This window comes from Euleptes europaea, chromosome 7 (assembly GCF_029931775.1).
Source record: "Euleptes europaea isolate rEulEur1 chromosome 7, rEulEur1.hap1, whole genome shotgun sequence".
NCBI lineage: Eukaryota > Metazoa > Chordata > Lepidosauria > Squamata > Sphaerodactylidae > Euleptes > Euleptes europaea.
This window is the reverse complement of record NC_079318.1, coordinates 9,309,088-9,322,486: the sequence shown is the minus strand read 5'-3', so window position 1 is coordinate 9,322,486 and position 13,399 is coordinate 9,309,088.

Genomic DNA, 13,399 nt, shown 5'->3' with positions numbered 1-13,399 from the left:
CATTGTCAAGGAATTAACCACCACATTTTGCTGCCAACTTGTCACACGTTCTAAGTGAGTCTTGACGTGTCAACAAGCTCATTTGATCTAATCCTATCAATTGCATTGTTCAGTTAATCCATTATTCTATTAACATGTTGGTAATATCAAGGACTAATTATTAATCTGTAGCACATTGTGGAATCAGGAGTAGAATCTGGCTGATGTGATGATGGGTTTGGGTGCGGGAAAACCAGGTTCAAGTTACAAGGTTCTCTAGTTTATTTCTCCAACTCCCAAAATTTACAAATCTGTTGGAAGGCTAAAGAATACATAAGACAATAATCACAATTCTACGGCAAGGCAGCACACTGCTTACAATAGCAACCAAGTATCACACTGGGATCACTGTTGTAGTGCCCTAGCAATGCCATGCCTGTGTAAATCTGGGGCTGGCACAAAGTCAGCAGAGGACTGACCAGAGCCGGAGCAAGGGGCCCTATATATACCCGGCCAGCAGACCTGAGTGAAAACCTCAGGTCCCATTCCAGCTGGCCGGGAAGAACGAAGACCCCGGGCCCTGACTGCTTATTTTAAATCCTTTGCCTAATAATTCTGTACATACCTCCACCTGCCTTTCAAACACTACTGCTAGCAGTGAAGACACAAATGTATACATAGTGCTGCTGCACACAACAGTTGTCAACCCTGGTGTGTGGCATTTTTAAATTGCTCATTTTAGGCCATCACATCTGGTTTGGCCTTGAGCCTCATGGATCAGCCGAAGCATAAGTTACAGACACAATCCAAAGTAACTCCCTGCAAGGTATGAGTAAGTACGGGCGCAATGACAGATTCAGCAGGTTAATGTGGGAACCATGAAATGGAGAGGTATAGAAATGGGAAAAGAGCTGGTGATACTATTTCAAATTTTTAGCTCATACCATGTACAGAGTACTTGGTTCCCCATGCAGTTTGCCCTTGCAGTTGGGCCCTTTTATTTACGCATTCCTGTTTCTACTAAGTGAGGGTAGCAATTAGCTATTTCAAGACAGCCACATTAGTTTTAGTGATGTACTGGCATCTGAAATGTTAGGATTGAGTTGCCCAGCATATTGTACATTGCCAATACTCTAAAATTATTTATAACAGTAAGCAATTGTGTATCATAGCTCAAAACTTTAAATATCAGCAACTTTCTACGAAACAGGGAAACCCATTAATTCTGAGTGGTGAAATGGAAACATACGGAAGGGATCTTTCTACTTATTTTAAAAAGCATTTTTCTTTAAAGACGGATAGATTCACTGTAGTTTTCAATGTTGGAGGATCAAACTGTTTCTACAAAGATGAGAATGTGCTTGTTTTTTAACCTCCCAACTAATATATATTTCCAAAGCTTTCAAAAATAACCAATCAAAAGCCATTCTGTGTTTCTAGAGATTAATTAGGGCTCTTATGCTGACTTCTGTGGGTTTTAAACAAAGCAATACTCTCTTTTCTCTTACATTTACAGCTAGGAAATAAATCTTTGAACATGCAGAAACTTTAATAAAAGAACTACTAACAACAAATTAGAGTTAGGCTAGAAGATTAAACTGAGGAAATTAGCATAATTCATATTATTATTTATATTAAAGGAACATATACAATAAAATGTTCTTCAAAACGTGAAGTGGCAGTCTTAATTTTCAGCTGGATATCATGTTCCAACTATGGATGTTTGAACACCCACTGTCTCTGCCCATGTCTGCTTTCCCATCATAAGCCAAAAGGTTTCTGCTGGGAGACAGCTCACCAATCACCACCCAGGTCGCAAAATATTGTGCAGTAGCAGTGAAGCTACGTCGCCTTAATGTACATCCTTAATCTGTGGAATTGTAAAATTGGGTGATTCCTAATTTTGTTGGCCTTGGTTGTAAACATCTACTCTGTATGGTCAGTTTCTGTTTTACCTGTTTTATCTGGCATACTAGCCGCGAATAAAATTTATTTATTATTATTTATTATTTATAAGTGCAGTGCAATTGACAGCACTTCACACATGTACAATTTTATGTAGTGTAATGGGAGTTGTACTCCCCCCAAGGGCCTGTCATCATTGTATAACTCAGCAGCCAATTATTGACATAAAGAATTAATGAAACAGTCTGTCAGTGATAAACATGATCTTTTAAAATAAACACCTTACTTTCTGGTGTTAGTATACCATATTTTTCCATGTGTAAGACGCCCCCATGTATAAGACAACTCCTATTTTTTGAACCCAAAATTAAGAAATCAGGGGTCATCTTATACACGGGGGCATCTTATACACAGAAAATATGGGTGGGAAAGAGAGCGGGGACCATCAGAAGGCCGGTTGCCGGATGCCAGGGCGACCGGGCTCTTCCCCGCCCACTCTCTTCCCTGCCCGTCAGCATACGGCGGGGAAGAGAGTGGCGACCTTCCATGTATAAGACCACCCCAATTTTTTTTCTAAATTTTTAAAAGAAAAAAAACATTGTCTTATACATGGAACAATACGGTAAGTCTGTTGTGTTGACTCTAATGACTGCCAATCTGTTTGCACAAGCGGCATTTCAAGCAAGAGTGGGCAAACTGAATGATCTCTGCACTTGACTAAGTTTGGAAAATTCCTGGAGGTTTGGGGGTACAGCCTGGGGACAGTGGGGTTTGGGGAAGGGAGGGACCTCAGAAGGGTATAATACCATTGAGTCCACCCTCCAAAGCAGCCATTTTCTCCAGGGGAACTGATCTTGTCTGGAGATCAGTTGTCTGGATCAGTCTTGTCTGGAGATCAGTTGTAATTCCTTTTGCACTCCTGGCCCCACCTGAAGATTGACAACCCTATCTAACAATGACCTGGAGGGGGGAGAATTTATGGTCTCTACTCTCCCCTGACCTGGATAACCCCAGGCTAGCCTGATCTTGTCAGATCTCAGAAGCTAAGCAGGTATGGCTGTGGTTAGTACTTGGATGGGAGACTTCCAAGGGATACTAGGGTCACGATGCAGAGGCAGGCAATGGTAAACCGCCTTTGAACATCTCATGCCTTGAAAACCCTATGGGGTCACCATAAGTCAGTTGTGACTTGACAGAAAAACAACAACAACAACTCCTCAGGTGCCAACGAACGGCACAAATCATAAAAAAACAACAGCTAATTTGCCATCACAAAGCTGTTTGGCTCACTGCTTGAGTCAGATAGTGGTGAGGTGAGGAGATCACACAGTATGTTCACCTGAACATGTTCAGGGCAAAGTTCTCAACATTCCTAGTTCCAACCTAACTGTAGGCAAGTGAAGCTGCTGCAGATAATTGTAATTAGATATTCAATAATAAAGGTAATCAGCAGGAATAATGGACTGAATTTTCTTTGTTGCTATTATTGCTAAACAGGAATTAGGAATCCAGTCCAGTCATTAACCTAGTCCATTTATAGCACTTTGATGTATAGATTCCCATTAAGTTTCAGACACACATGTGCAGTTCCATTTGCACATGCACATGCTTCTTGGTCGATCAGGGTGCACATTCAAATTTACATCAGTATGATTGGGACTTCTAGTATGCAATTTAAGTCAATAGTATTAAGCACATCAACGCTAGCAAGAAAAAGAAGGCAATTTATGAAACAATTTGTCCAATAACTCTTTGGTCCAAATACTAGTATTGCTAACATCCAGGTGGGATCTGGAGAGCGCTCAGAATTACATCTCCAGTATACAGACTCAGCTCCCCTGGAGAAAATGGCAGCTTTGGAGGGTGGACTCTATGGCATTACACTCAGTCTGCTGAGGTCCCTCTTCTCCCCCAATGTTCCAGACATTTCTGAACACAAGGTTGGCACCCTAGTCTTCCATATATGCCAGGCAGCCCATGGCAATTCCCCACCCACAACCATACTCACATTTAAATATGTGGCAAGATTATTTCACCATGTTTCCCCCAAAAGGTTACCGAATGACCCCTCTCGTATCTCAGTCATTGCATTTTTTTTGACAGTAACTCATTAAACTTGTATATGACCTTCTATACGCTGCAATTCTTTACTGAAATGGTTAGGCATATTTTCCTGTCTTCCTGCTTGGAATCTATTCATGATTCCTATTATCTACTGTTAGAATTATGTTGATGTCTATCCATATGAATAACTAATTTATATCCATTTATCCATATGGGCTGTTTATCCAGTGCTTACACTGGCAATATCGTTTTCCCTAGCTTCTTACTGTTTTGCAAATGTTTCTGAACTGGTGTTCTTTACAACGATACCATTTCTGGACATCTTTATCAGAAAGGCCTTTAAAAAGTATGAATGCAAATAAAAAGCAGGTTATATTAAATACCTAGTATCAGTACATTCAGATTATGCAATGATTTGTGTTTCTGTGACTCAGTGTGACAAAACCTTGATTCTTCATGTGTACACTAATGCATAAACATCAGCAAACCATTTATAAAGCAGACATCATTCATTTAAACCGCAATTTTAAACTAGACCTGTTTTAACCTCAATTCCTGCACCTAAACAGACGCCTCCACTTCTTAAATTGCTACATGGATGAACAGGAGGCTCTGACAGGAGTAAAAGAAATAATGATAGTTAGAATAATGACAGGGGTTTGATTTGTATATGCTTCCACTCTTATTTATTAAAATTATTTTCTTAATGTTTCACTCCTAGGGTTGCCAGCTCCAGGTTGGGATATTCCTGAAGATTTTGGGAGTGGCGTCTGAGAAGGGTGGGTGGGGTTTGGGGAGGAGAGGGACTTCAGTGGCGTATAATGCCATAGAATCCACCTTCTAGAGCAGCCATTTTTCCAGGGAAGCTGATCTCTGTTTCCTGGAGATCAGTTGAAACCCCAGATCTCCAGCTGCCACCTGGAGGTTGGCATCCCTAACACCACCCCTGTTGTTGGAAACAAGAACAAAGGCTGAGGCAGGAAGCGCTTCTGCATGCTTTTTCCGCACAGTTGGCCCTGCTGGGGAAAGGTAGCAACATTTCAGCAAGAAACATTTCCCTCCCTTGTATAGTTGTTGTGATTATGCCCATGGATTCCACATGCTGTGAAGACTCAGTGGCATTTCTGGAAGAGCTACCCCACAAAAAAGAGCAGAATCTCTAGAAAACCTAATGATACAAAAATGATACAAAAGGATTCCCCAAATCAAAAGTGAACCTAATCCTCTGGAAATATATAAACAATTACAATTCCCTTGGTTCCACTATCACAATCTAAATAATATTAAATGGGAAAACAGAAACAGTAATTATTTTACATAACAAACATGGACACATGAAGCTGCTTTTTGGGGTTGCCAACTATGGGTTAGGAAATTCCTGGAGATTGGAGGATCAGACTAAGATCAGTATTGCCTGCTGTGACCGTCAGGGGTTCTCCAGGGTCTGTGGTCACGGTCTTTCACATCACCACCTACCTCACCCTTTTACCTAGAGATGCTGGGTATACAACCTGGGGCCTTCTTTGTGTTGCATAGTAGATGGTCTACCTACCTCCCAGCTATGGCCCCTCCCATTAGGGGGACAAATTGTATGGATTTCACTTTCACTGTGGGATCTAACTTACATCCCATTAATTTCAGTAAGGTTGAGGCATATTAGCTGTTTGACAAAAGAGAATTATATATCTTTTCTCACATTCCTTTGAGACACAAATTTCCCATCCACTAAAGTCAGAAGCAAGGTTCCACTTAAGAACACTAAGGCAGCTACAACTCTGTCACAAAAGGCCCAGAATTTGATTTACTGAAGAAGTTTCAAACAGAAAGTTTCATGAATGTGCAGGGTAGTTTATCCATTATTACAAAGCACTAGATTGCCTTCCATTAGACATAGTCCAGTCCTCCCATCCTTGGTAAGTATACAATGTAGTGCTTTTTGGGCAGTTCAGCCATCACGTAATATCTTGGAAATAAGTAATTTTAATAATGCAATAAAATAGTTATGGTGCTTTATAAGGATATACATGTAAACTGTCCATGTCTTAAAAATTCTGCTTTGCCTGTTTATTTAACCAATGCAATGGCTGATAGAAAGAAGTAATTATGGACCATAGATTGGTTTTGCACGTATTAAGTGAACAAATGCGAACCATTTAGTTTACTCCAATTCTAATATATCATTCCGCTTCTTCTTATGCACTTAAAATGTGAACTTCCCTCTCTGCCAAATCTAGATCTGAAAATTTCACTCATTATAGTCATGGAAGGGATTATTCTAAGAAAAATGAATCACAAGGTCAGTCAGTATAAGTGACAATCCATAAGTAGTTCATATAGTTTGTAATGGAATGCTGATTATCATATACTAAAAAGAAATTGGACATAATGCACTGGAATGGCCAGCCCTGCTGAAATTAATGGGAACAAAGCTTCTGCAAGCCAGCGAACAGGGAGAAGATTCTCAAGAGCTAATTTTTCTGGGGCCACTTGCCTGGGCATAAGACTCATTTAACAGACTTGAGTAGGATTGCCAGTACATGCTTCGGATGTTGCTGTTGACCCCCTTAATGAGCAGAAGTAAGATAGATGGAAGGACAAGGAACTCAGAAAGCTCTGGTGAGTTGCAGCACTGGTGTATATCCAACCATCAGAGGACTTGACAGAGTGGCACTTTCCTTCTGCTGCAGCCTACTGAGTCCCCCCAGTTGATCCTGGGAGTCAGCAGAGCCTGGGGAATCAGCAAAGGGGCAAAGAGGGCAGCCTCTAGGGGGAAGGTACAAGCAACAGAAACCACCCCCCCCTCCTCCACAAATGCCATTCTGTTGGAGAAGCCGCACGGTTGGATATAGGTCATCATTTCTGAACAAGCTGTAAAAAGAAATGGGGAATGATTAACTAAATTGCATTACATTTTCTGTCAGGATGACACAAGCAATTAATGGATTCCTCTTCCTCTCATGGATTCCTTCCCTCCTTCTAGGGTTGCCAACCTCCAGGTACTAGCTGGAGATCTCCTGCTATTACAACTGATCTCCAGCCGATAGAGATCAGTTCCCCTGGAGAAAATGGCCGCTTTGGCAATTGGACTCTATGGCTTTGAAGTCCCTCCCCTCCCCAAACCCCACCCTCCTCAGGCTCTGCCCCCAAAACCTCCCACCGGTGGCTAAGAGGGACCTGGCAACCCACCTCCTTCCCTCGTGGGTTTCAAGATGGGAGAAGAAAGAGATGTGTGAGTTGTAAAAAAAACCATCTTTCTGAGTCCTTGCCGTCAACATTCAGAGTGCTCCCTTTGCAATGCACATGCTAGAAACAATGCTTGGTGATTTGTTTCTTACAACAGTGAAAAAACCAGCAAGAAACCTCCACAGTCATTTTAGCATGGTGATCGAAACATAACTGGCAACTTTCTCTTAAGCCACGGAAACTGATGCAGCACAAGGCTGACTGAGCACCCAGGGGCTGGTTGGCCATTATCGGCACCTGGATGTCTCCTGGTGGCCTGATGGCCTCACCCCCACACCAGGGGTGGCCAGCCCAGTGGCAGAAGGCCTGCACCCGCCCCACACTGGGGCCTTGTATGCATTCTCCATTTCCTCGCATCTGACTTCCTGTTTCTTCAGGGGTTTTCCCCGGTTATGTGCGCATTTTGGTCCCTCTAGTAGTCAATTTGATATAACACCAGTTTTTATGAAGCACCAAAAGTGGCTGATTTAAACTACAGGGAGAAACATTTCATTTCTAGCTGTGTGGTGTTGAATCGACCATCAGAGGGAGCAAAATGCATGCATAACTGGAAAACCCCCCAGAAGAAACAGGCAGTTAGACACGAGGAACTGAGAATGCATAAAAGGCCTAGGTGAGGTAGCCACTGACTGGCCTGTCCAAGTTCTGTGCAAGGCCAGGGGGAGCCACCGCCCGAGCCTCGCGTAAGCCCTGCATGGATGAAAAGGGCCACCACCTGAGCTATGGGTGAGGTAAGGGTGGTGGTGCCCAGCCAATGTAAGTGAAGGGAGACAGCGCCCAGCTCAAAGGTGGTGTGGGAGGTGGTGCCCAGACCACCCAAGCATTGCGTAGAGCAAGGGAGATGATGCTTGAGGCAAAGGAGGCAGCATACTGCCCACCTGAGGTGAGGGAGCCACTGCTTGACCCGCCCAAGCCCTGCACAAGGGGAGGAAGGTGGTGGCCGTCCCACCCAAGCCCAGTGGCGAGGTGATGGAGGCAGTGATTGGTAAGTTGGTGATTGGTAAGTTCCTCCCCACTTTGGGAGGGTGGAGCTGGGGAAGGGACAGGCTGACCGCCTCTTCCTCTCTCCATCTTTAGAAGGGCAGAGCCAGGGTTGGGTGGGGGGTGGGGTCCTTTTCCAGGGCTGTTTCTCCCTCCCAGTCTACCCCTGATGGCACTGGTGTAAGTAGTTGGTATCATATGTTCCTCAAGCAAATAAAAGAAATGCCAAAAAAGACCAAACTTCAAATATATGAGTGTATAGGAACTACACTGGAGTACATAGTGATACCATTCCCATTTAACATCCCCAGAATGGCATGCTTACAATGCCCTCATGTAGGCAATACACAGAAACAACCAATCAAAACACGGCAACACTGGCGTCCCTCCCTGTCATCACTTTGCCCCATCTAATCACAGAACAGTTCAAGGGTCCGAACCGAGGAAACACAGCATCCTCCGCTGTAGGTAGTATGTCAACTAGGAGACCTGTAGGGCAGGCAGGGGACTTTGTTCTTCAGTGAAATCAATTGCAGCATTTATATTTACACTGGTCTTTTCATTGGCACCTGGACATGGGCAGTGGGGAGGGGGGGAGAGGGGCTTCAGCTCTTCCTCCAGCACTCCCCTGGAACCTCCCATTATTGATTATATATGTAACTGTGTGTGTGGTTTCTGCTTCTGAGCTCCGCACTAATTTATAATGACAAGCACAGCAGAAAATTAGAGCAGCTCGTCTAGAGTATGAAAAACTGCTCCGTTTGTGTTTAGAAATCCTTGGAATTCCCATCTGCAGTAAAACTGATCTATTCCCTCTTCAAATGGTATGAAAAAAACCATCTGTGTTTTATAAGAATCATGTGCCCCTTTTAAGAAAACAGTTGTGATATATCAATGGTGTTCAAAACTGATTATTCCAAAGGCATTACTGGCTAAACCCAGTAGCATTTCAATGCTAATCAGAGAATCTTGTGCAGGGTGATAGTTACTTGTACAGGGTGACTGTAAATTTAATCCCTGCCCCTATGATTTACATTTTCGTTTCCTGAATACCTTCTCCTCTCTCCATAAGAGCAAGGTTTGATTCAGATAGGAAACTGAATATTCCCAGGAAGACATTTTTAATCTAAATTAATAAATACCATTTTGTTAAAATTTGTGTGAGCAGAAAAAAAAGCTAGACATTATAGTACAATTTCATTACTAATGGGGGTGTAGCCTTCACAGGTTTACATTTTTGGTTTATTACTGGTGCAGGGGCAAAAAAGAGGGAAATGCACTTTAATTATTTTTAAACGAATCTCTACTGGCATGTGCTCCTAGCTAACAAGCAACAATTCCCTAATATTTTTTATAAGTGTATGGGTAGTAACAGTTATTTTCCTATTCATTCATTCAATTCACAAAAGGAGCTGAGGCTTCCGGTGCTGACGCTGGGCTGATTGCTACGTCCTCCCAGGGGCTCCTGGGGAGAATCCAAGTTTGCGTGTAATTTGGGGTGTTTTACCGCACCCCAATCCAGCCCTTGCAAGTGGGCTGAGAAGCAGGAATTCCCTGCAGCCATATATGCGGTTTGATCTCCTGAATACTCCGAGGAAGCTTTATTAAGTCCCCCGGAGTTTCAGACGTTTGATCCCGTGGGCACGAAGGGATTGAAATCGCCAGCGCGCAACTTCGGCTTTAGAATCTACCCTCCAGCACCTTATAAACATCATAAGGACTACATCAAGATTAAAACCTCACCTCCAGACGCCCAAGTGAGTAGATAACAATCCTTCGCTTTTCACTGGCGTTATCGAATAACAGGGGGTTGAAGAAAACATTCCTGGTAACCGTTTCTCTCCCTTAATTGAACTGGATGATTTTGCTGCATGAGATCCATCAGACAAAGCAGCAGGAGCCTTATCAAACTGATCAACTTAAACTAAAACAACGAGCTTGAATGATTGACGTAGATCTGCCAATCCGACGCATTCTTAAAGGAAGGGGAGGGAGGAACCTTTGAGAATTTGCTTGGGGTAAAAAAGGTCCTCCAGCCACGTTTTACAACAAAGAGGATTCCTTGACCGGAAGACTCTGTGCTTCCTTCAATATCCCTCTCTATTGTTCTACAAGCAAATCAACAGGAAGAAGGTCGTAGGACCGGAAATTCATCTTACTCGTGTTACACCAAAACCATTCCTGAAGGTAACAACCATAGAGAAGAGACGATAGAAGGTCCGCAATGAGGCAACTCCTGGAATACTTCCTGGTTCTGCCGATCTAGAGCGTCTGGTAAAACTCGTTGGTATTTTCAACTTTAAAAAGTTATTTTAAGCTTAAATACTCACTTCTTCAACCCGAAAAAGATATTAAGCTGGTCAATGAAATATTCTCTATCAACTACATGTAATGGACTCCTGCTAGATGACCATCAATTTTTTAACTTAGTTACATATGTAAATGTCTGGAACCTCTCCCTGATCTGGCTAAATTCATAGCCCTGCCCTTATGAAATTAAAGGAAACTTTACAGAATTTAACCATGGAAAAAAAAGTACAGGACATGCTTGCTAAACATTCTGAGGCGACAATTAAACAAGTAAAACAGATATCAACACAGATGGCTGAACTGATTTCAATGATGATGACTCTTGACCAGGTATGTAATCAGAAGTTGGACCTGGTTACAGAAGATATAAAAGTCATGAAAATTCAAATGATGGCCACAAATACAGACATACAAGTAATGGATTCTTCTGTCCAAAAAGTCATGGAAGAATACAAGGATACAAAGAAGAAGACAGAAGTCCAAGAAGGTAACCAGTTGGTGACAAAGAGATCAGACATACAAGAAATGGACTTTTCATCTAAAAAAGTCATGGAAGGACGTGTGGATATAAGGAAGAAGAGAGCAGGTCAAGGAACACAGATTGAAGCCATGATGGAAATGAAGCCCAGAAAGAATTATTTTTGGATACATACCCTGTCTGAGGAAATGAGAGAGCATAAAGAAATCCTGTTCCCATACCTGACTGACTTATTTCAGTTGCAGAAGGAAGTATTAGACCATGGTTAAAGGACTGATTTAAATATGATTGCTGGATTGGAAGGCTTTGACAGTGTGGATGGGTGGCATGGCTATTAACGATGTAGTGGAATTAAGATTTAGACATCATTTTGGGATTATGTAAACAAGTCCTCCTTTTATAGACTATCAATCGATATAAAAGTATACTGGAATATGTGATTATTACTTTAAGGAAAATGTTGGAATGTACTAAGGATATTGGTTTTTTCTCCTTTTTTTTTATAAGGGGCGGACTTGTGATATGGATCTGGGATATGATTTACACTGAAATAAGATCGATTAAACAGGAAATATCCCTAAAATATTGGAGAGGATGTTGTTTAATATGATTAAATTTATGTTATACTGGCTGCAATTTTATGCAGCCAAATGGAAAGGGACAAAGGTTTCAGAATAAAGGGATTAAATCATTTAAATGTTAGAACTGGTGGAGTTGGAGAAACTAGGGAAAAGGGGAGAATTGAAGGAATCATTGTGATAATGTATAAGATCTGGGAAAAATGGAAGGTTACTTTTTACTCTGATCCAGAATGTAAAATTTTATATAACATGAAACTTTAGAATGAGATTAATACTAGGATCAGAATATGTTAACGAAGGATAATAACACTTTATTAAGAGGTAGATGGAAGTGATGGGGAAGTCAATTTATTTTTTATGTTTAATGGTAATCAAGACAACAATTAATGTAATTGTGATTGTGATATTATTTTTACATTGTTGTTAAAATTATGAAGAATTTATAGTTTTAAAAAACCAATAAAAATTTATATATATAAAAAAAAAGTCACAAAAGGAGCTCTGGGATTAAGGGCACTGCTGTCCTCAAGCAACTATATGTCTATAGCGGACAGCACCCAGTTAGGCACCTGTTTTTAAATGGAAAGCTTTGATGTGTTTCTGTCCAAGGAAGTGAGAGGGAATGGGGGGGGGGGATCAGTGCAAATAATTTTCTTGAAGGTCAGATAGAGCATCTTATTAGTGTTCTTTGCTCTTTCTCCCTCACTGATTGCCTCTGAATAGAAAATCAGTCCAAATCTATTGTTATGATCATGGGGTAGGGGTAGGCAAGGTGTCTTCTGAGATCTGAGCAGGCACGGTGTCTTCTGTTTGGAAGAGATAGAAAAATTGTGTGTGTGTGTGTGTGTGACAAATTCCTTATTTCAGAGCTCATCACGCAGAAGGACGGGAAGAAGCTGGATGCTTCTCTTGATTACGATGCACCTTACCTTGCCCTGCTATTAATTTCCTCTTGCCATGCTCGTATCTACTAATATATGAAAATGCAAAGACTGTGAATTACAACTCTCTCTAGATCCCATCTCTTGCATCCTGCTGAAGGAAAGAGCAAAAATAGTTCAGATACTTTATTACTTGCATTCATGCCTATCACATTGCTAAGTATTGTTCAGACTACAATTAGAGTATTGCTCCTCATGGCCAGTTTTTATTTACCAAGCTGGTAAATTTCAAGGACAGGTTTATTAGTGCCTCCTTGGATGAAGTAAGCTATTGCCAGTGCTAGAAGCGGCAGTTGTGCTGCTTTTGTTTTTAATCGCTGGATAAGGATGTCCTGGCCAGTTCTGCCTCTTTTTGAGCAAGATGATTATCAGGGCATTCCTTCTTTCTGTGAACATCTCATTCTGGCTTCATGCCTAGGTTTGTGATGGAGATGGAGTGGGTACCCCTGGTGCATGATCTATGTCTACAGATAGACAGGGCATGCTAGTCCTTTGAACTTCTCAATGCCCTTTGAAACAATTGATCACACTCAGATGCTACAGCCTCACTGTGTATTATTGACTGCAGTGCACACATACTATTGGGAGAAGACAATGACTGGTATTGAGGGATGGGACAAGAATAGCAATTATTCCCCCTCTCTCAATCAAGGACAGTAATTTTGGTCACAGGGGTACAAAAAATGTTTGCCTTTCTTTTTTTCTGTACGCCAGCAGCAGCATGTATAGATTGGTGTCTGTGTGTGTATGTGTAGGCATATCATTAACCTCGATCCCTCCCAATTTGCAGCACTGCCTGCATGACAAAGTACACAGGAATAATGTTTTCCTCTTTGCCTCCTAGCCATGGAACAGAATAGCACATACCAGGAGCCATCACTTATGCAGAATCCAACCCCTCCCCAAGATAATGAGCA